Source organism: Festucalex cinctus, chromosome 18 (assembly GCF_051991245.1).
Source record: "Festucalex cinctus isolate MCC-2025b chromosome 18, RoL_Fcin_1.0, whole genome shotgun sequence".
In the NCBI taxonomy this organism is placed as follows: domain Eukaryota; kingdom Metazoa; phylum Chordata; class Actinopteri; order Syngnathiformes; family Syngnathidae; genus Festucalex; species Festucalex cinctus.
Window position 1 is genome coordinate 20,942,446 of NC_135428.1, and position 27,439 is coordinate 20,969,884.

Here is a 27,439-nt window from a genome sequence, read left to right on the forward strand (position 1 = left end):
CAATATGTGTGCTGGAGAGGCATGCAGGAAGAGGGCATATCAAAAGGAGGGAAGAGGTAATAGATGGTGTTGGGAGGTGGTGGTGGGCTGGTGAGACACAGAATGGAGGAAAGAACCTGCGTCATCCTTCAGTGTCACCAGGGACGTTTCTCTGCACTAGAAATGACTGCACTCGGGAGCAGGAGCAGGATTTGGGATGGAGGAGGGGTCATTGTAAAGCACTGAATGAGAGGAAAGGAGGTTGCATGCACACATGAGCAACAGTGCAGCTGACTGATTTGGATCAGTGCTCACTCTGCTGCTTTAAGACAGGCTGCAATGGGAGCCCCCTGCTACAAATCCGAAACAAAAAAAATCAGCATGTAATTCATGGGGATGCACACATAAGACTTTCTGCTAGGTGTCAATTTAATTCTCATTATTTTGCTGAGAATAAAGGATGAATGTACACTATAAAATTTTTAAAAAAGGGATAGAATTAACCACTAAATATGTCATTAACCATGCTTGTATTAATAACAACGCTATAAATTACTGTCTCTCATTCTATTCTCATCCAGACTCTTTGACTGTGACATTTTTGTGCCACTTTTTCCACATTGGATCAAACACACAAAATAACAAAACTCCTCTCTTTAACATTAAAAAACAAACAATGTTTGCCTGACAGCTGTTTCAATTCCACATTTCAACAGACTTTAAGCATTCACACGCAATTTATCCAGAAATTGCATGTGAAAGTTGAAAGCTACATGCTAATATTTGAATACATCTGGAATGCTTTATAATAATAATGATGATATCCATCCATCCATTTTCTTAACCACTGACTCCTCACAAGGGTCGCGGAGTGCTGGAGCCTGTCCCAGCTGGCTTCGGGCAGAAGGCGGGGTACACCCTGAACTGGTTGCCAGCCAATTGCAGGATAATAATAATAATAACAATAATAATAACAATAATAATAACAATAATAATAATAATAATAATAATAATAATAATAATAATAATAATAATAATAATAATAATGTGACATGATGCTGACAATGATCATTATATGAAATTTGACCAAAATGTTCTCCAAACATGAATCAAACTCAAATCTTCCACATGCTAGTCATGTGCACTACTGTGGACATGGGAGCATCTGTAAAATTGTATGTAATTGTAATGAACAATGTAGTAGAAATACAAAGCTGAAAATATGGAATGGCCTAATATAGAAAAAAAAACAAAAAAAACAATGTGAAATGACATTTAATGCAATGGATGTAATAATTAGATAATGACTATTTCTGAAATTGAAATAAAATGTCTTCCAACTGGGATTTGAAACCATATTTTCACATGCCTATGTGGTGCCAGGTGTGTGCTTAACCTCTCTGACTTGTTGAAATTTATGGCAGTCAGAGGTGGGATTTGAACCCACAGCCTCCTGGTTATTGGACAATTCACTTTACCAACTGTGCCACCGCCAAGCAGCATCTAACACCTGGTAATGATGATCAGATGTATGTAAGTTGAGTGAGTGTCCCATTGAAAATGAATGGGTAAAATTTGATATTAAACGTTCAATTGTGTGAAAATTATATAAATGGAATGAGAAAAATTAGATCCCGGTTGGTGTGAATTTTTGGAGCAAGTTGAAATTTGAACTGTTAAAATCCAATATTGTATGTGGTAGTGACAGAGGAAGACTAAAGTTATAATAAGAAAAAAAACAACTGAATAATACAAGTGTGAATGATACTGACATGAGATACATAAAGAATATACAGTACTTATTTAGACACCTGCAGTTAAAATAATTTACAGGCTCATTTATCATAAATTATTTTAGAATAGTTTCCGTGTCCTGTCACGGTTGGTGATACATGGATGTGATGGAGGGACACACCTGGGAAACACAATATGCTGAGGGCACTGATTGGTTACACATACTGGAAGGGAAGACACGCACGTGGACGAGGTTAACCATAACGAGACAAGGGGACAACTTAGGAACAAAACTCTACAATACACCCACAACTATAGTAGCAGAGTTTGTGTATTGTATAATATATTGTACAATAGTATACAGTGAGATTCACAAAAATATTTGAATCGTGAAATAAGAAAAACCCTGATGTAAATGTAATTTGCATTCAATTCATGCAGAAGTGTATGGAGAGTGACTGGGGTTTTAAGTATATCGGGGTTGATAGACCACCACAATTGATTAGAAGTAAATAAGATGGGAAATTTAACAGGTATCCAAAAATTTCATTTAACACTTAATGACTTGTTGTTTTTACAGAGGACCTCAATTTTTATGGGTTAAATTGTATGTGTATATAAGGCTGGACTGGCAATGTGGCATACATGACAGCAGTGGGCCACAGTGTCTTTTTGATGCAATGCTTTTTAATTACTATTTTCCTCCATTTTACCCCAAGTGATTACACACACTTTACCAGCCCGCCCCACACTTTAGGGAGAGCAGCTCTGTAATCCATTTACAACATAACCAGCACACTGAACCAATCAAGAATCAACAAAAATGATCTCAAACTGTTTGACCTTAATTGTTCATCCATTCTGCTCTCAGCTGAATGGATGAACATATTTCTATTTTCTCCCGGTGGATGAGGTAAAAGGTGAATTTTAGAAGTACTGTAATACCAACAACAGGGCCGATAGTTCATGTTTTATATAGTTGAGGCCAGGAAAAACAAAACAAAACAAAACAAAACAAAACAAAACAAAACAAAACAAAACAAAACAAAACAAAACAAAACAATAAAAGTTTATTAAATTTTCAAATAAAAAGTTTATTGGCCTATCTCAAGTAATTCATATTTTCATGTTCGTCATTCTTAAAGCGTTACAATATTTATAAAAAATTAAACAACTATTTTGTGAAATGCTTAATTTCAACTCTTCCCTGAAAAAAAATCATCAATTCATGTTGCGTGATTATGCTTTTATCATACTTTTTGAGGATATTTTTGCATTAAGTACAGTACGGTGTTCCCTCGCTATAACGCGGTTCACTTTTCACATCGCAGATTTTTTTGTGTGCAATTTTGCATGCATTTTTTTTCTTACAGTAATGTACATATTTTATCAAATTTATGAATGTTTGAACATTGACAATGTTTAAATAAGAAAGAATGTGAGAACATACCTTGATGACAAGTGTATAAACTGTGTGATGAGGGTTTTAGAACCTTAAAACATTTATAATAAATGTAAAACATAAAGTTAACTTCTTCGTAGATTTCACTTATTGCGGGTATTTTTTGGAACCTAACCCCAGCGGAAAACGAGGGAACACTGTATTGGTCTATATAGTGGTCTAGTCTATAAGGAAGGTAATCTAAGTCCAGTTGTTTCTGATGCTGTGAAATGAGTAGTTAACCACAAAGCACTTTGAGGGCCTTGTAAGGTAGTAAAGCACTATACAAATGAAGTACCATTTTCCAAGCACATGCTGATTTTATACTCTTTTGTTCTGTAAAATTTACATGCAGATTGTGTTTATTGTACATTCAATACAGTAGAATAAACAATTTTTTCTGAAAAGTTGTTTAAATTTCCCCACTGTATTTTTTACAGAATTTCCCTGGTAACCACAGCTGCCGTTTTTTTCCTTGTAAAAAAAAAAAGAAAAAGAAGATTTATTTATTTATTTATTTTTACAGTGTATGGAAATGATGAGGAGAAAATGAGATAGTATGAGACAGGAAAGGAGCAGTAACTTGGGAGTGGCTACGATGTAATAATGCTCCCTACACTATCCAAACCAGAAGACACCACTCACATCCAGGTATACCGGGTTGTTCTCTAATCCCAACGAAGCACCCAGACTTCCCTCCAGTAAGGAAATACAAGGTGTATCGTGCATGCGCTCATTTTTACACCAGGTGCAGTCTACAGGACATTCTGTCACCAAATTGGCAGATATGCCGGGGGTGCGGCAGCTGCGTGCTAGAATGCCCAGCGAGGTGCATCGTGGTCCCAAACACAGTTGTCAGTGCAGTTTGCTGCGAATCCTGAGTCTGACTTAGGCACATCTTCTGTACTATGTCCAGGTTTTTAGTATTCCACTTTAGTCTGTTCTTGCTTTTGAAGATTGCTTTAATTATTAACAAAACAGACAATAAACATACACAGTAAGACACAATGCGAGAAGCATGTGTCTCCACAGCTCAACACTAACTGACCGATCCTTATTTTCCACAATGCTCAAGATTAAGCCCCTTGCTAAGTTGCTGTACATTTGTTTTGTTTTATTCATTTTTTCCTTTCGGACACATTGCAGGTTACACTGATCACGTCATTTGCAAAATTGCAAAAACAACCGAAAGAAGGGCTGACGGGTAGAAGCCGATGCCTTACATAATATGCAATTACATAAAGAAAGAACACTGACATAACTAACAGAAAGAGTGACTTATCTCTTAGCTGTTAACCCATAAACGGTAGACTAGACTTGAAAAATGAGCAACAATGAAGATGCACCCGCTAGGCTACGTACGAAAATAGGGCCCTTAGTCTCGCCGTGTCCTGAGTCCTCTTCCCAGTGGAATGTGCCTGCCACCAGGTGCGTGTTGGCCATCAGGACGGTCGGGAAAAGGCCCGTATGGCCAGTTCATTCCAGGCCAAAATACCTAAGGATCTGAAACACTGGCCACATATGAGTCAAGGCCTCCATCCAGGAGAAGAGCACACATTTGTCCAGCTGGGCTTGACCACCAGGACGAATTCTGTGTCACAGAGCCACCGCAACCTTTCCTCAATGAAAATGTGTGACTGTGTCAGGAAAATGAAACGTGCTTGCATTTTCCATTATATTAATTTGTTTTATAGAAATCAGAAAATAAGTAACTCATCTTGTACTGCATTTTTTTCTTCCGCAATATGGATATGCACCTTCCCTCCCTACTCCTGTCCGGCTAGGGGGTCTAAATAAACATCTTTGCCGTTAAATGTCTGAAAACTACAATCAAGCGTCACCAAAATTCATATGCACATCCCTACTCATGTCCACTTCAACCTGTGAAAATATAAAAGCGATCGGCCCAATATATTGGATTTGTGGAGGCGATACGCCTTTTATTGAAGCTCATGGAAGTCGGCCTCGCCTCCACTCACAGCTTGGGCTCTGGTACCTGTCCCCTTAACAGGGGTTGGACTCTCTTCCACTTGTTGTGGAGTTGTCCATGGTGAGAGGCGCAGAACAGGTGAAATGAGATAATAGGGTAGCCTCCCTCCGCCTTTGGGTGGGGGGGACGTGTCCTGACTGTTGTTTATGCCTATGCAGCAAACAGCAGCTCAGAGTACCTGCCCTTTTTATAGTCCTTGGAGCAGGGGTGTCAAACTCATGTTAGCTCAGGGGCCGCATGGAGGAAAATATATTATCAAGTGGGCCGCATCAGCAAAATAACGGTATATAACAATTAGCATCATTTATACGCAGATTTTCATGGACCAGCCCTAAATTACGGAGCTCAACTGTCATCATACTTGACACGAAGCGAGGAGGTAGGACTCAGACGCAGAGTGTAAGTTGGCCAACAAGGCTGCAGCTTTAATCCAATGAACTCAAAACACCTCTTAAAGAGGGAAAAAAGGCTGAACAAAAGGAGCTCCAAACTGGAGATACAAAAAGGGCACTCAAAAACAGGAACAACAAAAGGCGCTCCACTAGGGAGGAAAACAAGGGGCAAACTAAGGGCGCAAGACAAGGCAAGGCAAGACATCAAACTAGGACTATGGTACGAGGACTGTGAGGACGCTTCCATGCACTGAGGTGTGACACTTCGGCAACGAGGAGAGAATTCAGGTGGCTTTTATGTCCGGGTTGATTAGGAACAGGTGGTAGTGATCATGGGCGTGGACCGGTAATCAGTGAGGCTGCAGGAAGGGTAAGTGACCTGGGGTGAGAAGAGAGTTAGTACTTTCAAAATAAACCGGGAACCTGACTGTGAAAATAAAAGCATGACCCGCCACTCTGGTGGCGGCGTGACAGTACCCCCCCCCTCAATGGCCGGCTCATGACGGCCTTCCACATAAAAAGTCCAAACAAAACAAGGGCGGGCGGAAGGGGGCACGGAGGTGGGAACACGGCCCACCTATCCGTCCCAGGCAAGAGGCAGTTCAGGAGGGCGTCCATGACGCCAGACGAGAGTCCCGTTGGGACCGTTCAGAAGACCTTTTCTTAGCGGCGGATCAGGTTCGGAAGGTACCAAGGGAATCCCGTGGATCGTTTTGACTTGGTAGACCTGGCAGACTTGGCAGACTTGGCGAGGCGTGGCAGACGTGGCAGACTTGGCGTGGCAGGCTTGGCAGACTTGGCGTGGCAGGCTTGGCAGACTTGACGAGGCGTGGCAGGCTTGGCAGACTTGGCGTGGCAGGCTTGGCAGACTTGACGAGGCGTGGCAGGCTTGGCAGACTTGGTGTGGCAGGCTTTGGCGAGGACGGCTTTGGCGTGGACGGCTTTGGCGTGGACGGCTTTGGCGTGGACGGCTTTGGCGTGGACGACTTTGACGAGGACGACTTTGACGAGGACGACTTTGACGAGGACGACTTTGACGAGGACGACTTTGGCGTGGACGACTTTGGCGAGGACGGCTTTGACGAGGACGGCGTGATGCAGAGACTTGGCGTAACTTGATGCAGAGGCTTGGCGTGACATGATGCAGAGACTTGGCGTGGCTCAGGGTCTTGGAGCTGCACCCGGCGAGGCTCGGGGACTTGAGGCGGTACCCGGCGAGGCTTGGGGGCGAGAGGCTGCAGCGGACGAGGTTCAAGAGTCACCTGGTTGACTGCGGCTGAGGATGCACTGGTTGATGACTGTTCCAAAACGTGATCCATACAGTCCATTCCCCATTCCAGTACATTCCCGGAGTTCCAGTCGATTCGGGGGTTGTGTTGACGTAGCCAAGGGTGTCCCAGAACCAAAGTGGGTGACGAAGCTTGGATTACATGGAAACGGAGGTTTTCGATGTGTTGTCCAATTCGTACTTCTAGGGGTTCGGTGATATGGGTGATGCAAAAGAGTTCCTTGCCATTAAGCGCTCTGGCCTGGACGGTTAGGGGAAGGGGTTCGGTGGTGGCCCGTAGCCGTTTAAAGAGGCCCCAGTCCATGAGGCTCTCGTCGGAACCGGAGTCGATGAGGGCTGGCAGGTCTATGGTCATAGCATGGTGGCTTATCCGGACATGCGTGATTCTTTGAGTCTTAGCAGGACGGGGTGACGGGAAACTCACCGGTGGACCTCTCTTCACGGTGCAAGATCCCACCAGATGACCAAGTTCACCACAGTAGTAGCAGCGGCCTTCTTGGCGGCGCCGCTGTCGCTCCTCGATGGTTAGCTGGGTCCGACCAAGCTGCATGGGTTCCTCGTCATTTCCACTGACCTCCCTTGCGGTGGATGACTGGGGAAATGCATATCTTGAAGTCTCACTTGCCAGTGGATGCTGGAGGGGTCCCGAACCAGGTATCTTTTGGAGTCCGCTGCTCTGCTTGAGCTCCCGCCTCCGATGATCAGTGCGGATGGCAAGCGAAATCAATGAGTCCAGGTCGCTGGGTAAGTCACTTGGAAGCAAGAGTTCCTGCATGGAGGTTGTGAGCCCCTTCAAAAAGTGGTCAAAGAGAGCTGTGTCGTTCCAGCCACTCTTGGCTGCTAGTGTACGGAATCGGATGGCGTAATCATTAACCGATTCTCTCCCTTGTCTGAGATAGCTGAGTTCTCGCGTCTTCTCTCGATCCATGTTATATATAGGTATACTACGGCAAACGTCAAAAAGTGATTTATGACCCCAATAAAACAATGATTTATTGCACCCCCCAATAAAACTTTATTGCCCCCCCCCAATAAAACCCCTTTGAAGTAAGCCCCGCCCCCTTCCGCTTTCTTAGCCAATCAGAAGCCGTTATTTTGAATTAAGCCCTACCCACTGGCCACCTTCTCATCCAATCAGAGGCCGGAAGATGGCTTCTGTCAAATTTGATTGATGACATTCCACCCACCCCTCCCCACCCCCTCATCGGCTTAGCCAATCAGAGATCGGAAACCACCCCTCTCATCGTCTTAACCAATCAGAACCCGGAAGACGGCTTCTGTCAAAAATGATTGATGACATTCTGTTTCCCACAACATCAATCACATGTTTTCCGGTTCCCCCACTCTTCAACAAACAAACAAATGATTCCTTTGAACCCTACATACAATAGCTTTTGTTGTTTTCCGGTCCCCCCACCCTTCAACAAACAAATGATTCCGGTTCCCCCCAGTACTTCCTTTGAACCCCCCAAACAGTAGCTTTTGTTGTCCAACATCATTACTCGTGTTAATAAACTTTTTTTCATCTTACAGGAAGGATCCTACCACCAGCTTTTGAAGTAGCAATGGGGGAAGCGCCCCCCTGTAATTCGAATTACTGATAAAGCTACCTACTTTGAAGTAGAACGGGTCCCAACCGTAGGAACCCCCGACCCCCCTTATCACCATGTTGGGCGGCAGGAAGCCCCCACCACCGCCCCCCCCACCCCACCCACCCCCCCCCCCCCCTCTATCGGGTATGTGCGTGCGTGAATGTAAATTAGTACGAGGCTCACTTATTCGAGTTAAAGTGAATATTAAAAAAATGTTATCCATTTGTTTTATGTTTTTTAAATAAATAAAAGAGACTTACCGATGTTTCGGAATACGAGGGTTTTTTTCTTTTTTTAAAAATAAAATAAAAAAAAATAAAGTTTCTGTTTCTACCAATTTCTAACCGATGGAGAGGGGGGGAAATATAGACGAAAAAATAGATTATTCGTGCGTAAAGGGCGGTTATTTAACCCATTTCAGAACCGCGTCCTTCTTTTTCCTCAGACTAAAAACTTGTGTGTTTGTAAAAAAAAAAGTCAAAGAAGGCCGGCTAGGGAGGTGTGACTCCCTCACGCCGTGGAAAGGAGAAAAAAAGTTAGAAAGAAAGTGGTGAAAAAACTTCGTTCCCGTTCAGGTTTGCCCATCGCTTCAGCTGGCCCCGTTATTCCAGCCATCTGCATCATTTGTAAAAATAAATTTCAAAGTATACTCGTCTGGGATTGGAAGGCACACGGAAGAGGGATCATCTCGCCAAAGCAGAAACATTGTCAGCAGGTATGTGCTACACACACGCGTGCCCATATCTGTTATTAATGTGACTGATATTTTGTATAGGGCTGAAAATAATTTGTTGCTAGGTTAAGTTTTAAGGCTATAGTTTATTAAAAAAGGCGAGCTGCTGAATGATTTATCGAGTGAATCCAACAGTTGTTACCAAACTCGAGTTACCTGTGCCCATCAGAGTCATAATATAGTCACAGCTACACAATCCCTTTTCCCCAAACTCTCTTTCATCAACCTCAACAAACACTTTACTTTACTTAAATCTGTGATGTGCATATACTGTAAAGAGGTGATGTGACAATAACACTTATAATGTAATTGTTTTTTGTCTAAAGGCGGGTTGGTTGCTGCAGGCCGCTGAGATGAAGAAAGACTGTTCCATTCTTCTGCATATTCAAGACAAAAGACTGTGTCACAATGGAGGTGCAGTTTTGTTTCAGAGATTACACAAGGGTCTTAAAGTCAACAGCAACAGAAACAGCAACCAGGGACAAACAAATGTGAGTTGTTACATTGCACTATTTCATTGTCACTTTGCTAAAATTACACATTTCAAAAGTAAAGCATTGGTCAGCAATGTCACTTGTATTCTGTTTACATTTCGAGACAGCATTAATTAGAAAGCATGACTCTGCACATATTAAGTGAGTGTGTGTGTGTGTGTGTTTTAGACAACCCAATGCTGAGAGCTACAAATTCTTTTTGTGAACAAGTAATCCGTCAAAGGATTATAGTTGACAAAGATGTGATGAGAATGGACAAGTTAAGGGGTTTGTGAACAGTGTTAAGAAACACGGGGATCTTGATGCTTCAGACTACAGGTAACATATAAATCTTCATATTGAAACACAATATCTGAAATCTATGGGGAGAGATTTGTCTAAAATCTCACTGTTTCAGAGAAAAATAGTTTGCTGACAAGCTCAATTTAAGTTAAAAATAAATAAATAAATAAAATCGATTCTCTAAAAATGAAAACCGGTTGGTTGTTAATTATTACATGCAAATGTGTTTTTTTGTCTTCTGTATTTATAATTGTTCTTTGACCAAGAAAGTATATAGGCCTATAGGTATATTTGTATTTCTTTCCAAATATACGATTATTCACTAGAATTTTGAGTAGGATATCCAAATACCAAAATATTCGATAGCTGCAGCACTAATAATACAAATTTTGAGTTGGGGCATGCCCACACGAGTTATTTTACCACACACCCATGTCAAAACTAGCTTACTGCACACACACTGCACCCCAACTTCAAATTTTTGCTAACGTAATAATAATAATAATAATAATAATAATAATAATAATAATAATATAAATTTTGTTGGATCCAAAAGCAACTTACATAATTATAGTTTCATATGATTGTAATTGGCTTATTTTCAAATGTTTAAATATTTCCTTGATTTGAACAAAATATAATTGTTTAGAATATTCTTGATTTCAATTATTACCAAAATAATTGTGATGAGTATTTTTTTTTCATAATAGAGCAGCCCTAGTGTGATGTGAATATGTGCATCTTGTGCACAACTTTCCCTTTAATTTTCTATTTCAGGCAGGATATACCGAAACGAAGATTGAGGTGTGATTTCCCCCAGCTGGTTTTTCACACCCCTTTCCAGCAACAACTCTGAAATGGTTTTTGTAGAGACATTATCAACAACTGACAAACTTTTAGACAGGGTATCTCACTCATCAGATACATCAACTACTGAGTCTACTGATGTAAGCCAAGTTTTTGTTGTTGTTTAAGTTTATAAGGTTTGTATATACGAATGCGCTGTGTGGAAACGGGTTTTAACATCTATCGTTTTTGTAATATTTAAAAAACTAATAAATATACTGTTTTTGTTTTTGTTTTTCTTAAACTGATTTATGAATAGGACTTGTAATCGCAAACTCTTTTTTTTAAAAGCAGTAACTGAATTAGGAGGTGGAGGGGCAATGTATTATGGGGATCATACTTTTTGAAATCTTTAAACTGTCGATTGTAAGAGTCTTCTATCTTGATGTTAGCCTTTTTATCTGAATATGTATGAATGAAATATCTTGTAATTATCAGCTCGGATTCTTTCAATGGATAGCCCTGTAACCCTTAGGTTAGTAGTTTTTTAGAAAGTATCTGGGTATGAAATATGTTATGTTAGGAATATGGCGCGTACGTGAAGAAGGTACGTCTGGCTATGTATTTTATGTTCTTGAGTTGTTGTATATAAGATTGCGTTGTACATAAGAATTTTACCCCCTCTTACGTTTTTAATGTGTTATAAAACTAATAAATGTACGGATTTTTTTAATTTTTTTTTTAAAAAAAGGATTAGGCTTAGAGAAGGTGTTGGTGGCACTCTCATGAGCAGAGTGCGCAAGTTGTTTTACCCCCTCTGCAGATGCGTACACGTATAAAATGCTATTTTTCTGTTTCTAGTTTTGTTTCCGCTTGTGCTATAATTTGTGTCTATACGATTTTATCGGATGTCTCTATGTATTTTTGTTGTAGTTTAAGTTTATGAGGTTTGTATATACGAAAGCGCTGCGCGGAAATGGGTTTTTTCCTCTTATCGTTTTTGTAATATTTAAAAAAACTAATAAATATACTGTTTGTTTTTTTTGTTTTACTTAAACTGATTTATGAAAAGGACTTGTATTCGTAAACTTTTTTTTTTTTTTTAAAGCAGTAACTGATTTAGGAGGTGGAGGGGGGAGGCTGGTACATGTGTGCATGCGTGTGTAGGGTGTCAGTGTTTACTCCGAAGGGGGGCAGTAAAACAGTCTTTGAAAGTGATTGTCATACGATGCTTCGATCTGAAGTATACTACTTTGTAGTCGCGTATAAATAATTTTATACATTCTTTTTAAAAAGAGAGAAATGTAGGTACGAATGTTCGAGCCCGTTAAAATGCAGCGAACTTTATACTTGATTTAGAAATTATTCTTTAATTTACTAGGGCATTGTATTGTGGGGGTCATACTTTTTGAAATCTCTAAGCTGGTGTTTGTAAGTCTTCTATCTTGATGTTAACCTTTTTATTTGATGATGTATGAATGAAATATCTTCTAATTATTACCATGGCTTCTATCAATGGATACCCTTGTAAGGCTTAGGATTGTAGTTTTTTTTAGAAAGTATTCGGGTATGAAATATGTTATGTTCGGGACATGGTGCGTACGCGAAGAAGGTTGATGTAGTTTTATTTTTGTTTTGTTTACGATTTACTTTTTTTTTAGGGGGATGTAGGCATCGTTTTAAGGTGCCAGGTGTATTTTGTGTAAATAATATATGGATACTTACTTTTTATTTTTGTTACCGATAGTGCTTTGTTTCGTGAAACCCTTATGTTTTGTTTTGTTTCTTGTTTTTTTTTAACTTACCCTTCGATGATAAATAAAACGTCTTTAGACTTATCGCTAGCGAAGATGTAGCACGTTTAACATTCTAAATAGTTTTATCGCTGCACGACGTATTCGAACTAAGAGATCCCAAGTCTTTGTGAGTTTTTTTTTCTTTTAAATACTTAGAAATACCCATTGTTAAATTAGCCTATAAGATATTATTGAATATGATAGGCTGTAAGATTAGCTATACTAAATTACCCCTGGATTTAAAACACAAAACTATGAGATTTAATCAGAGCGTAACAATCTACCGCGACGATCTTTTTTAATCTTAAAACCGCTCTTTGCAGCAATTTACCTAAATATATAGTGAACAAACGTGTATCTTGTATGACTTGTAAGAGACATTTAACTTTTGATTGAACGATTTATTTTTTCCTTACAAATCGCGCTTACTTTCCAATGATACGCGTAGGTAAACAATTTTTTACAAGCATGATTGTGAAATAACAGCTACTAAATTACTTAATTTGAATGAATAATATTATTTAAGACGTCTACCCATCTAACGCTTTAAAAATAGCGATATATTTCAGATAAAAATATTATTCGTACTATATTGTTTTGTTTTTTTTACAATAGTTTCCGAGTTCTCACAATAGATGTTCGATGATACTATTTTATGTTTTTCTTACCGGTATGATTAACTTGTATTACATTTATGACTTTTCTCTATTATCTTTGCATCGTTTTAAGGCGGCCGGTGTATTTTGTACAAATAATATATGGATACTTATTGATTTTTGATCAATTTTTACTCGTATATTTACCTACTTTTGCTTTTAGGCGTATGTTAGTTAGTTAGTTACTTGTATATGAGTGCGTATTCTAACTTTCCCATTCACTTCTTGGTTCCATTCCATCACCCCTGTGAGACCGGACTCGTCTACTTAATATCACTAAAGTCTGTTCAAAAATCATTGGACACCCTGTCAGAGCCTTATCTTCCTTTTGTGACCGAATCCTGCTCGATCCGTTTCACTCACTTCATCGAATGTTTGAGTGGCTTCCCATCATCTCAGCAGGCCGAGACGCCCCACTCTGACGAACACAGCGGCGGAGAAGGAGGAGGAGGTGGACTACATTTATCCCCAGATCACTAAAATCTCTTGAACAGTGACCCCCCTCACGGGCCAAATTGCGACAGACTGACTGACTGACACGTAGCACTTTAGTGTGAAGCACGGAGCACTTTCTTTTGTTTTTTTTTATTGTTATTTATTATTTTTCGTATTTGTTTTTTTTTAATGTTCATTGATTTCATGTTTTGTTTTTTTAACTTCCCCTCGAGGACAAATAAAAGCGTTTTTGAATTGAATATTTAATTACTTGTGGTATTTTATTCATTTTTAAGTTATTTTTTGGTCTTAAAAAGAGAAACTAAAGTCTTTATCACTAGAAGTTTAATAGTTTTTTTAATTCCTAGCCACGCATCCCTCGCCACTTCCTTGCTCCACCGGTGGTCTAAAACTCGATGAGAAAACAAACGACAAACATGATTTTAATCCATACAGATATATTTTTTATTTAGTTACACGGGACGTCAACAAAAAGACATGATATACATTGTAAAGCACATCAAATAAAACATAGGGACGCATCTTGCTTTCAATAACAGTTTGGAAGTTTTTCATTTCATTTTTTAGATTCAAAGACTCGTCGTCGTCGTAATAATATTTAGCACAGTCAATAAACAATGTCATGACGGTCACCAAATGTCCCGCTTTAATATCATGGTTATACCAATTATTCAATACATATTCCATCGTGTTAGTCATGTTTACACGGTTCTTCAACAGTTTTGTTCTCAATGGATGTGTGTAAAATGTGAAATTTCTCTACAATTATGCAAGCTTTCAAAAAAGATTCCCCCATCTCACACGTACCAATCAGCGATCAGATCTAGTTGTTCATGGCTCAGTCCTCCGTCCCAACAGTTATCGAGAACGATCTTAATTCTGTCTAACACCATACGCTCATGAACGTAGTCGTGTAGCACAAATTCTACGATGCGTTGGACTTCCTCGGTAGTCGTCTCACGATGGGTTATGGTTAAGATACGGTGAATCGTCGACAGAAAACGTCCGTTACACAGTAGTTTCATGATACCTTCAAAATTCCGAGCAAGATAATACGGTTCCCGATCATAAAATAAGCAGGGATGTCTTAATTGACTCGGTAATTTTAAATCACATCCGGAGCAATTCTCTCTGCTATATTTATGGATAGCGCTCATCAACATATAGCTAACAGTCTGCTTAATACAATTATATCTTGCATTTATTACCCACACGTCCGGTGCGTAGTTCCAAACCAATTCACCCTCCCTCTCCTTAGGCCCGGCAGAAGCCGTCGGTAGACTGGTTAGCGAGTCGTCGTCGTCCACGGAGGTCTCAAGAGAGGAAACGTTACTTTCCGTACCGTCCTCAGTCGGGCGATCATCGGGTTGAGGAGACCCGGGCGGAGGGTTATTCTCCTCTTCCTCAGCGATAGGGTCTATCATCTGTAAATATAAACGTGGGTAACCCTCCTTTTTTTTGTAATTATTATTGATGTTATTAGGCTACATCGATTCGTCAAAAGTAGTTTACCGGGATGGATGCCGTAGACCCGAAGTCAGTAGACGATGTCGAGGATAAGTTGCAAGCGGTCATGGGGGTGGAACTCCGGTAGGGTCCGTCGATAAAGGTTACGTTTGCCTCATCCTCTTCGACGTCCGAACGCTCAGGACTAGATGCTGTAAGATCTGGCGGCTCGCTGAAAATCTGCATACTTCTGGAGAGTCGTGGGGATGTCCAGATCGTTCTAACTCGATCCCCCGGAGGTGGTGACACAAGTGAATCTCCTCAAAGATTATCAAACGTTCGCAATGTTAGTTTTTTTTCTCGAAGGGGGAGCGGTCTTTATTAGCACGAGACCCCCCACAGGGGCGTGGTTTTTACCCAAAAAAAGGTTGGTGGCGCTAAAACAACAGATTTAAAAAAAAATGAAAGTTAGAGTCTCTCCTTGATTCCTTCGCACATTAAAATCAATATACGACTAATATAAAAATATTTACCGTAAAATAAAACATCTTTGAATAAGTCCCCCTGTTTTAATCCGGGATAAAACATTTAACGATATTATTCGTCAGTAAAGACACAAGGGGTCTAAGCCGACGTTTAAAGCGTGTAAAGACGTCGCTAAAGAGTAAACTCTCGGAATAACTTTAAATTATAAAACGTTAGCCTCACAAATAATTAGTCAATACGGGAATCGAGTAGTTAAATATTAATTACAAATTTTAACGGTATACGTACGCATTCAATAAAAATACAAGCGGGTGATTAATACTCGGCAAAGTTACGCCTAGAATTTTTAAAATCCGTAAAAATGTGTAAACACGTTTTGTTTTACTTTATTTTGGAGGGACCGAGTATTTTGAAACATTTCATAGTAAAGCGTAAGGAGAACTAAAAAGTTTCATAAAGGTAATAATTTGACTTTATAAAAAACAAACAAAAAAAACAGTACCTAACTAACTCAATTCGAGTTTATTTTATACAGCGCATTCAAACAGACTAAGCCATCGTAAACTAAAAGTAGGTAAATATACGAATAAAAACGGATCTGAAATGAATAAGAAGTAGATGTGTACATAAGTATCCATATATTATTAACATAAAATACATCATACAGTTTAAAATGATACCAAGTAAACCAGATAACTTAAAAATGAATAAAATACCACAAGTAATTAAATATTCAATTCAAAAACGCTTTTATTTGTCCTCGAGGGGAAGTTAAAAAAACAAAACATGAAATCAATGAACATTAAAAAAAAACAAATACGAAAAATAATAAATAACAATAAAAAAAAACAAAAGAAAGTGCTCCGTGCTTCACACTAAAGTGCTACGTGTCAGTCAGTCAGTCTGTCGCAATTTGGCCCGTGAGGGGGGTCACTGTTCAAGAGATTTTAGTGATCTGGGGATAAATGTAGTCCACCTCCTCCTCCTTCTCCGCCGCTGTGTTCGTCAGAGTGGGGCGTCTCGGCCTGCTGAGATGATGGGAAGCCACTCAAACATTCGATGAAGTGAGTGAAACGGATCGAGCAGGATTCGGTCACAAAAGGAAGATAAGGCTCTGACAGGGTGTCCAATGATTTTTGAACAGACTTTAGTGATATTAAGTAGACGAGTCCGGTCTCACAGGGGTGATGGAATGGAACCAAGAAGTGAATGGGAAAGTTAGAATACGCACTCATATACAAGTAACTAACTAACTAACATACGCCTAAAAGCAAAAGTAGGTAAATATACGAGTAAAAATTGATCAAAAATCAATAAGTATCCATATATTATTTGTACAAAATACACCGGCCGCCTTAAAACGATGCAAAGATAATAGAGAAAAGTCATAAATGTAATACAAGTTAATCATACCGGTAAGAAAAACATAAAATAGTATCATCGAACATCTATTGTGAGAACTCGGAAACTATTGTAAAAAAAAAAAAACAATATAGTACGAATAATATTTTTATCTGAAATATATCGCTATTTTTAAAGCGTTAGATGGGTAGACGTCTTAAATAATATTATTCATTCAAATTAAGTAATTTAGTAGCTGTTATTTCACAATCATGCTTGTAAAAAATTGTTTACCTACGCGTATCATTGGAAAGTAAGCGCGATTTGTAAGGAAAAAATAAATCGTTCAATCAAAAGTTAAATGTCTCTTACAAGTCATACAAGATACACGTTTGTTCACTATATATTTAGGTAAATTGCTGCAAAGAGCGGTTTTAAGATTAAAAAAGATCGTCGCGGTAGATTGTTACGCTCTGATTAAATCTCATAGTTTTGTGTTTTAAATCCAGGGGTAATTTATTATAGCTAATCTTACAGCCTATCATATTCAATAATATCTTATAGGCTAATTTAACAATGGGTATTTCTAAGTATTTAAAAGAAAAAAAAACTCACAAAGACTTGGGATCTCTTAGTTCGAATACGTCGTGCAGCGATAAAACTATTTAGAATGTTAAACGTGCTACATCTTCGCTAGCGATAAGTCTAAAGACGTTTTATTTATCATCGAAGGGTAAGTTAAAAAAAAACAAGAAACAAAACAAAACATAAGGGTTTCACGAAACAAAGCACTATCGGTAACAAAAATAAAAAGTAAGTATCCATATATTATTTACACAAAATACACCTGGCACCTTAAAACGATGCCTACATCCCCCTAAAAAAAAAGTAAATCGTAAACAAAACAAAAATAAAACTACATCAACCTTCTTCGCGTACGCACCATGTCCCGAACATAACATATTTCATACCCGAATACTTTCTAAAAAAAACTACAATCCTAAGCCTTACAAGGGTATCCATTGATAGAAGCCATGGTAATAATTAGAAGATATTTCATTCATACATCATCAAATAAAAAGGTTAACATCAAGATAGAAGACTTACAAACACCAGCTTAGAGATTTCAAAAAGTATGACCCCCACAATACAATGCCCTAGTAAATTAAAGAATAATTTCTAAATCAAGTATAAAGTTCGCTGCATTTTAACGGGCTCGAACATTCGTACCTACATTTCTCTCTTTTTAAAAAGAATGTATAAAATTATTTATACGCGACTACAAAGTAGTATACTTCAGATCGAAGCATCGTATGACAATCACTTTCAAAGACTGTTTTACTGCCCCCCTTCGGAGTAAACACTGACACCCTACACACGCATGCACACATGTACCAGCCTCCCCCCTCCACCTCCTAAATCAGTTACTGCTTTAAAAAAAAAAAAAAAGTTTACGAATACAAGTCCTTTTCATAAATCAGTTTAAGTAAAACAAAAAAAACAAACAGTATATTTATTAGTTTTTTTAAATATTACAAAAACGATAAGAGGAAAAAACCCATTTCCGCGCAGCGCTTTCGTATATACAAACCTCATAAACTTAAACTACAACAAAAATACATAGAGACATCCGATAAAATCGTATAGACACAAATTATAGCACAAGCGGAAACAAAACTAGAAACAGAAAAATAGCATTTTATACGTGTACGCATCTGCAGAGGGGGTAAAACAACTTGCGCACTCTGCTCATGAGAGTGCCACCAACACCTTCTCTAAGCCTAATCCTTTTTTAAAAAAAAAAAAAAAAAAATCCGTACATTTATTAGTTTTATAACACATTAAAAACGTAAGAGGGGGTAAAATTCTTATGTACAACGCAATCTTATATACAACAACTCAAGAACATAAAATACATAGCCAGACGTACCTTCTTCACGTACGCGCCATATTCCTAACATAACATATTTCATACCCAGATACTTTCTAAAAAACTACTAACCTAAGGGTTACAGGGCTATCCATTGAAAGAATCCGAGCTGATAATTACAAGATATTTCATTCATACATATTCAGATAAAAAGGCTAACATCAAGATAGAAGACTCTTACAATCGACAGTTTAAAGATTTCAAAAAGTATGATCCCCATAATACATTGCCCCTCCACCTCCTAATTCAGTTACTGCTTTTAAAAAAAAAGAGTTTGCGATTACAAGTCCTATTCATAAATCAGTTTAAGAAAAACAAAAAAAAAAACAGTATATTTATTAGTTTTTTAAATATTACAAAAACGATAGATGTTAAAACCCGTTTCCACACAGCGCATTCGTATATACAAACCTTATAAACTTAAACAACAACAAAAACTTGGCTTACATCAGTAGACTCAGTAGTTGATGTATCTGATGAGTGAGATACCCTGTCTAAAAGTTTGTCAGTTGTTGATAATGTCTCTACAAAAACCATTTCAGAGTTGTTGCTGGAAAGGGGTGTGAAAAACCAGCTGGGGGAAATCACACCTCAATCTTCGTTTCAGTATATCCTGCCTGAAATAGAAAATTAAAGGGAAAGTTGTGCACAAGATGCACATATTCACATCACACTAGGGCTGCTCTATTATGAAAAAAAAATACTCATCACAATTATTTTGGTAATAATTGAAATCAAGAATATTCTAAACAATTATATTTTGTTCAAATCAAGGAAATATTTAAACATTTGAAAATAAGCCAATTACAATCATATGAAACTATAATTATGTAAGTTGCTTTTGGATCCAACAAAATTTATAATATATTATTATTATTATTATTATTATTATTATTATTATTATTATTACGTTAGCAAAAATTTGAAGTTGGGGTGCAGTGTGTGTGCAGTAAGCTAGTTTTGACATGGGTGTGTGGTAAAATAACTCGTGTGGGCATGCCCCAACTCAAAATTTGTATTATTAGTGCTGCAGCTATCGAATATTTTGGTATTTGGATATCCTACTCAAAATTCTAGTGAATAATCGTATATTTGGAAAGAAATACAAATATACCTATAGGCCTATATACTTTCTTGGTCAAAGAACAATTATAAATACAGAAGACAAAAAAACACATTTGCATGTAATAATTAACAACCAACCGGTTTTCATTTTTAGAGAATCGATTTTATTTATTTATTTATTTTTAACTTAAATTGAGCTTGTCAGCAAACTATTTTTCTCTGAAACAGTGAGATTTTAGACAAATCTCTCCCCATAGATTTCAGATATTGTGTTTCAATATGAAGATTTATATGTTACCTGTAGTCTGAAGCATCAAGATCCCCGTGTTTCTTAACACTGTTCACAAACCCCTTAACTTGTCCATTCTCATCACATCTTTGTCAACTATAATCCTTTGATGGATTACTTGTTCACAAAAAGAATTTGTAGCTCTCAGCATTGGGTTGTCTAAAACACACACACACACACACTCACTTAATATGTGCAGAGTCATGCTTTCTAATTAATGCTGTCTCGAAATGTAAACAGAATACAAGTGACATTGCTGACCAATGCTTTACTTTTGAAATGTGTAATTTTAGCAAAGTGACAATGAAATAGTGCAATGTAACAACTCACATTTGTTCGTCCCTGGTTGCTGTTTCTGTTGCTGTTGACTTTAAGACCCTTGTGTAATCTCTGAAACAAAACTGCACCTCCATTGTGACACAGTCTTTTGTCTTGAATATGCAGAAGAATGGAACAGTCTTTCTTCATCTCAGCGGCCTGCAGCAACCAACCCGCCTTTAGACAAAAAACAATTACATTATAAGTGTTATTGTCACATCACCTCTTTACAGTATATGCACATCACAGATTTAAGTAAAGTAAAGTGTTTGTTGAGGTTGATGAAAGAGAGTTTGGGGAAAAGGGATTGTGTAGCTGTGACTATATTATGACTCTGATGGGCACAGGTAACTCGAGTTTGGTAACAACTGTTGGATTCACTCGATAAATCATTCAGCAGCTCGCCTTTTTTAATAAACTATAGCCTTAAAACTTAACCTAGCAACAAATTATTTTCAGCCCTATACAAAATATCAGTCACATTAATAACAGATATGGGCACGCGTGTGTGTAGCACATACCTGCTGACAATGTTTCTGCTTTGGCGAGATGATCCCTCTTCCGTGTGCCTTCCAATCCCAGACGAGTATACTTTGAAATTTATTTTTACAAATGATGCAGATGGCTGGAATAACGGGGCCAGCTGAAGCGATGGGCAAACCTGAACGGGAACGAAGTTTTTTCACCACTTTCTTTCTAACTTTTTTTCTCCTTTCCACGGCGTGAGGGAGTCACACCTCCCTAGCCGGCCTTCTTTGACTTTTTTTTTTACAAACACACAAGTTTTTAGTCTGAGGAAAAAGAAGGACGCGGTTCTGAAATGGGTTAAATAACCGCCCTTTACGCACGAATAATCTATTTTTTCGTCTATATTTCCCCCCCTCTCCATCGGTTAGAAATTGGTAGAAACAGAAACTTTATTTTTTTTTATTTTATTTTTAAAAAAAGAAAAAAACCCTCGTATTCCGAAACATCGGTAAGTCTCTTTTATTTATTTAAAAAACATAAAACAAATGGATAACATTTTTTTAATATTCACTTTAACTCGAATAAGTGAGCCTCGTACTAATTTACATTCACGCACGCACATACCCGATAGAGGGGGGGGGGGGGGGGGGGGGGCGGTGGTGGGGGCTTCCTGCCGCCCAACATGGTGATAAGGGGGGTCGGGGGTTCCTACGGTTGGGACCCGTTCTACTTCAAAGTAGGTAGCTTTATCAGTAATTCGAATTACAGGGGGGCGCTTCCCCCATTGCTACTTCAAAAGCTGGTGGTAGGATCCTTCCTGTAAGATGAAAAAAAGTTTATTAACACGAGTAATGATGTTGGACAACAAAAGCTACTGTTTGGGGGGTTCAAAGGAAGTACTGGGGGGAACCGGAATCATTTGTTTGTTGAAGGGTGGGGGGACCGGAAAACAACAAAAGCTATTGTATGTAGGGTTCAAAGGAATCATTTGTTTGTTTGTTGAAGAGTGGGGGAACCGGAAAACATGTGATTGATGTTGTGGGAAACAGAATGTCATCAATCATTTTTGACAGAAGCCGTCTTCCGGGTTCTGATTGGTTAAGACGATGAGAGGGGTGGTTTCCGATCTCTGATTGGCTAAGCCGATGAGGGGGTGGGGAGGGGTGGGTGGAATGTCATCAATCAAATTTGACAGAAGCCATCTTCCGGCCTCTGATTGGATGAGAAGGTGGCCAGTGGGTAGGGCTTAATTCAAAATAACGGCTTCTGATTGGCTAAGAAAGCGGAAGGGGGCGGGGCTTACTTCAAAGGGGTTTTATTGGGGGGGGCAATAAAGTTTTATTGGGGGGTGCAATAAATCATTGTTTTATTGGGGTCATAAATCACTTTTTGACGTTTGCCGTAGTATACCTATATATCATGTTGGTGGGATCGAAAACAAGACGAAGTGCCCTGCTAAACCCGGCTGCAGTTGAGCAAGTCGGGGAGTGCCGTGCCCATTCCGCGGTGGCCCAGTCTCTGGCTCGTCCCGTCAGGTGGGAAATCATGAAGGCCACGCGGGAACGGTCTGTGGGAAATGCCTGTGGTGAGAGTTCGAAATGTATGTCACATTCGGTCAGGAATGCCTGACAATGTCCTGGTTCTCCCGAGTATCGCTCCGGGGAAGCCAGTCTCAGTCCAGCCCCGGCCAAGGCTGGAGTCGGGATCGGTGGTTCAGCTGCTTCCGGTTTCGTGCCGGTTGGTGTGGAGTGTTGCAGGTGGCTCACCAGCTCCTGCACCTGTCCAGCGAGTTCACCTATCCGGGTGGCCATGGCTTGCTGGATCTCCTCCAGGTGCGACATGCGAGTCTCTTGGGTCTGCAGCCAGATCTCCAACTTCTCCGCTGGGTCCATGCTGGCCGAAGTGTACTGACACGAAGCGAGGAGGTAGGACTCAGACGCAGAGTGTAAGTTGGCCAACAAGGCTGCAGCTTTAATCCAATGAACTCAAAACACCTCTTAAAGAGGGAAAAAAGGCTGAACAAAAGGAGCTCCAAACTGGAGATACAAAAAGGGCACTCAAAAACAGGAACAACAAAAGGCGCTCCACTAGGGAGGAAAACAAGGGGCAAACTAAGGGCGCAAGACAAGGCAAGGCAAGGCAAGACATCAAACTAGGACTATGGTACGAGGACTGTGAGGACGCTTCCATGCACTGAGGTGTGACACTTCGGCAACGAGGAGAGAATTCAGGTGGCTTTTATGTCCGGGTTGATTAGGAACAGGTGGTAGTGATCATGGGCGTGGACCGGTAATCAGTGAGGCTGCAGGAAGGGTAAGTGACCTGGGGTGAGAAGAGAGTTAGTACTTTCAAAATAAACCGGGAACCTGACTGTGAAAATAAAAGCATGACCCGCCACTCTGGTGGCGGCGTGACAATACTGTTCCGAAAAATAACACGAATGCAAATGCACTTTGCCGGTATACGTTCCAGACGTGTTAAATCGACCTGTTTGGCAAAGACAGTACAGTAAATTTGAATATTGTGATAGTCCATTATTTTCTGTAATGCAATTAAATAAGCAAAAATACCTATTCTGCCCTTCAGTAGTTTAATTTGAATTTGCGCAGTCTTGGGGCGCCCTCCTGTGGTTGCTGGGTTTATTGTTTTTTGATGAGTAGAAAGACGCCACTTCGATGTGGCAGCACGCAATGTCAACACGTTGACTCTTACGAAGACGGTTGAAACCTATTTTGTTGTTGCTTTGGACAAGAATTGTCCATAAGTATATGTGATGTTTAGATAACAACACTGAAGATTTATTTTAGTTAATTGGGATAATTTGGGGACTGTTAAAATGTGCGGTGTAACTAGCTACTAGTATGAGTGTTGTGTATTGTTAGGTAATTTCACATTGTTTTTTTTTATTGTTCTAATTTTACGATGACCTAAAGAGGGTAATGGTTGAGGCCATTGTCCAAATAAAAAGCCCAAAAAGAAAACAGAGTCTGATTGTTTGGAACATCGTTAACTCGCTGTCTAGCTGGTGAAATTTGGAAGCTTCGGAGCGAGGACAGCATAATACCATACATTCTGGATTCATTAATGTCAACTGAAATATTGCCAAACTTTTATTGTTTTAATATTTCTGATTATGGCTTACAGCTTAAACAAAACTCAAATATCCTATCTCAAAATATTGGAATATTTCCTCAGACAAAGTACAAAAAGTGCGATAATCAGCAATATTAACACAATAAAAGGTTTGCAATATTTCACTTGATTTGTAATGAATCCAGAATGTATGGCATTTTTGCTTATTTAATTGCATTACAGAAACTAATGGACTTCATCACAATATTCTAATTTTCTGAGACAGTCCTGTATATATTGTTCCCAGAATGCATTGCGTGGCACAGTTAATGATGTTATAAGTACGTTAATCCTTGTCATATCTATTTGTTTTACCAGTAATTGACTTTGTGTCGTATTTAACACGTTTATGTCGGTGTATGATTACAAAATAAATAAATAAATAATTAAATAAACAAACCATAGTTTAAGTTGTATGTAAAATAATGACATCCAGGATGACGATTCCCCGTACAAGTTGCATTGCTCATCTGAGGACTGCTTGTGAAATTACAAATGTATATATTTTGATTGTGTCCGGTTGATTAATTAGCCTGACATTACAATTTTTTATTTTTATTTTTTTTACTTTACAAAATCATCTCACGGGCCGGATTAAACCCATTTGCGGGCCTGATCCGGTGTTTGATATTACTGCCTTGGAGGGTGTGCTGGAAAGCACTCCCCCTGGCGGACCCGTCGCCATGGGTGGGCCTTGGGGGTCCGTGCCCGCCCTGTCAGTCAGCCGTGCCCGCCCTAGCAAGATGACTCACCAAGTATTCGTCCTATCAGTCACGTAAACTTGCGCCTTCTGTTTTAAGTCAAGCATGGCGTGCCAGCCAACCACATACCTCCTTTCAAGTTTGGCTGTGATTGACAACTAAGCAAGCCAATGACAATCAGGATCAGGAGGGATGGGGTGGGGCGGGGGGGAGACACGCGCTCTGCAGACGTGCCTTTTAGCCAAATCTACTTCCGGGTAGATAGTGCGCATTTGCCGGCTGGCGCTGGGACAAAGACTGAGCAGTGAGCACGTCGTGCCGCTTTAATGGGAGCCACCAAACGCCAAACCTCGATCCAGGATGACACAGTTGGTATCAATGGGAATCCTGAGTCCACTGGTTACGTTTACAAGTGAGTGTCAAACTTTTATTTTCATTAGTCAAGCCACACAGCACGGATGAATTGTAGCAATACACAGTATGCTGTTAACAGACCCAAGCAGTCACACATACACAACAACAACTATCCATCCATCCATTTTTTTGACCGCTTATTCCTCACAAGGGTCGCGGGGGCTGCTGGCGCCTATCTCAGCTGGCTCTGGGCAGTAGGCGGGGGACACCCTGGACTGGTTGCCAGCCAATCGCAGGGCACACAGAGACGAACAACCATCCACACTCACACGCACACCAGGGACCACCAGGGACAATTCAGAGCGCCCAATTAACCTGCCATGCATGTCTTTGGAATGTGGGAGGAGACCGGAGTACCCGGAGAAGACCCACGCGGGCACGGGGAGAACATGCAAACTCCACCCAGGAAGGTCCGAGCCTGGACTCGAACCGGAGACTTCAGAACTGGGAAGCGGACGTGCTAACCACTCGACTCCCGTGCCGCCCTCAACAGCAACTATGGAGCATAAAATTATTTATCACTAAAGCAGTTGCAGTACAATGTGAGTTGAATTCTTTTTTTATTGCCAAGTTTGTTCAAGTTGATGACTGTCACTAAGTTCTAATTAAAAAAACAGCACTTTTACACATCCTTTTGGATTGATATTCTGCTTAGTTTTTCACTGAACCCATATGTTGTTTCTGTATATCATCGACATAACTCAACCTTATTTCTAAATCACTTTAAAACAGCCATTGCTGCATACAAAGTGCTGTGCATGGAATAGAAATTAGTCTTTTAGTAGACACAAGTGAAATAAAATAACTAGTGCTGTCAAACGATTCAAATTTGTAATCTGATTAATCACACTTTTTAATTTTGATTAATCACGATTAATCAGCTAAATTATTTGCTTAATATAAAATAAATACAAAATACCGTAATATTTTGACATTGACGCATTTTATTATCTGAATGTCATTTGCAAACATTGATTAAATGCATGTACGCAATTGCATGCATGCGTGTATTGTTCAAAACGTAACAGCATCATATCAATTGGGTGCAATTAAGCAATTATTAATTAAACGGAAATTACTTTTGTTTTATCTAAAGTCCCGCTGGGGTGTTTTTTAAAGCGAAATTTACCACCGAGCATACCAACTGGAGTTACTCCGCTCATTTTGGAACAACAGGCGTAGGAAATGCTGTGCATTGACCTAATCACGGACCTGCGCAGCCTTCAATGTAACAATCCGCGGTTACGTTCAAGGCTCAAGTGCGGTAAAAAAAAAATAGTGCGATTAATCTGCGTTAATACGTGATTAATGCGACATTTTTCTGTGATTAATTAATCTATTAACGCTTTAACTTTGACAGCCCTAAAAATAACACAAAATAAAATTAATTTGAGTAAATATAAGTAGATAAGTATACACGCAAATAAAATAAAAAAAAATAAAAATCTTTATAAGTATATAAATAAAATAACACAAAATACAGAAGGCACCATAAAAAAAAAGTAAAATGATGTGAAGTCTCATGCTGAGTCAAAGATCAAAGAATAGAGATGTCTGGCAAAAATGAAAGGAAATTTTGTCCATATCGTACAGCCCTAATCCAACACGCAAATGAAGGCAACTGCTAGCCAATTCCAGATAGAAGCGGCTGGGTCACAGAGTCATTCATTCGGACATAGTTGTTTACAGAAGTGAAGAGTGGATTTGTTTCAAATGAACTTGTGAGTTGAATAAATGCAAAATGAACTACACATTTTTTTTTCAGTTTGTCTTTGAGATTTCAGAATGAACTGCCGCTTTTAAGTGACAGAAAATATTTCTGAACACTTTTGCAGTTGTCACAATGCCGCCGTTCAACCTGATGAACATTAGATTTAGGTTGATAAAGTGTGCCCCCCCCCCAAAAAAAGGTAATGCCCCCCCTACAATTTCTTTCTGGTGACGGGTCTGCCCCCTGGGGATTCCCTTGTTCTGCTGGGGGACTTAAACGCTCACATGGGCAATGACAGTGAACGTAAGATCTGGAAGGGCGGCTTGAGTTCTCATTCAAGTGAATGGGAACACACGACCAGGCAAGCAATGTACACTCGTGATTTTTTATAAACCACAAACATTACAAATCAATTCACAAATACCTTTTAAATTGTAAATACAGTTCAGCGTTGTTGGAACACATTATTATATTTATTGTACTGTATTTTTAGGACTTTGGCGAAGACTTTGGCGGGCG

General features: G+C 39.3%; 1 long non-coding RNA gene across 1 annotated transcript; it reads right to left on the bottom strand.

Annotated features, from left to right (window-relative positions):
- Positions 1-19,110: 19,110 nt before the first annotated feature.
- LOC144006491 (uncharacterized) lies at positions 19,111-21,142 on the bottom strand. Its single transcript, XR_013279842.1, has 3 exons — positions 21,016-21,142; positions 20,507-20,671; positions 19,111-19,439 (listed from the first exon to the last, which is right to left on the bottom strand). It is a non-coding gene; the product is annotated as an uncharacterized LOC144006491 (long non-coding RNA).
- Between the last annotated feature and the right edge of the window lie 6,297 nt (positions 21,143-27,439).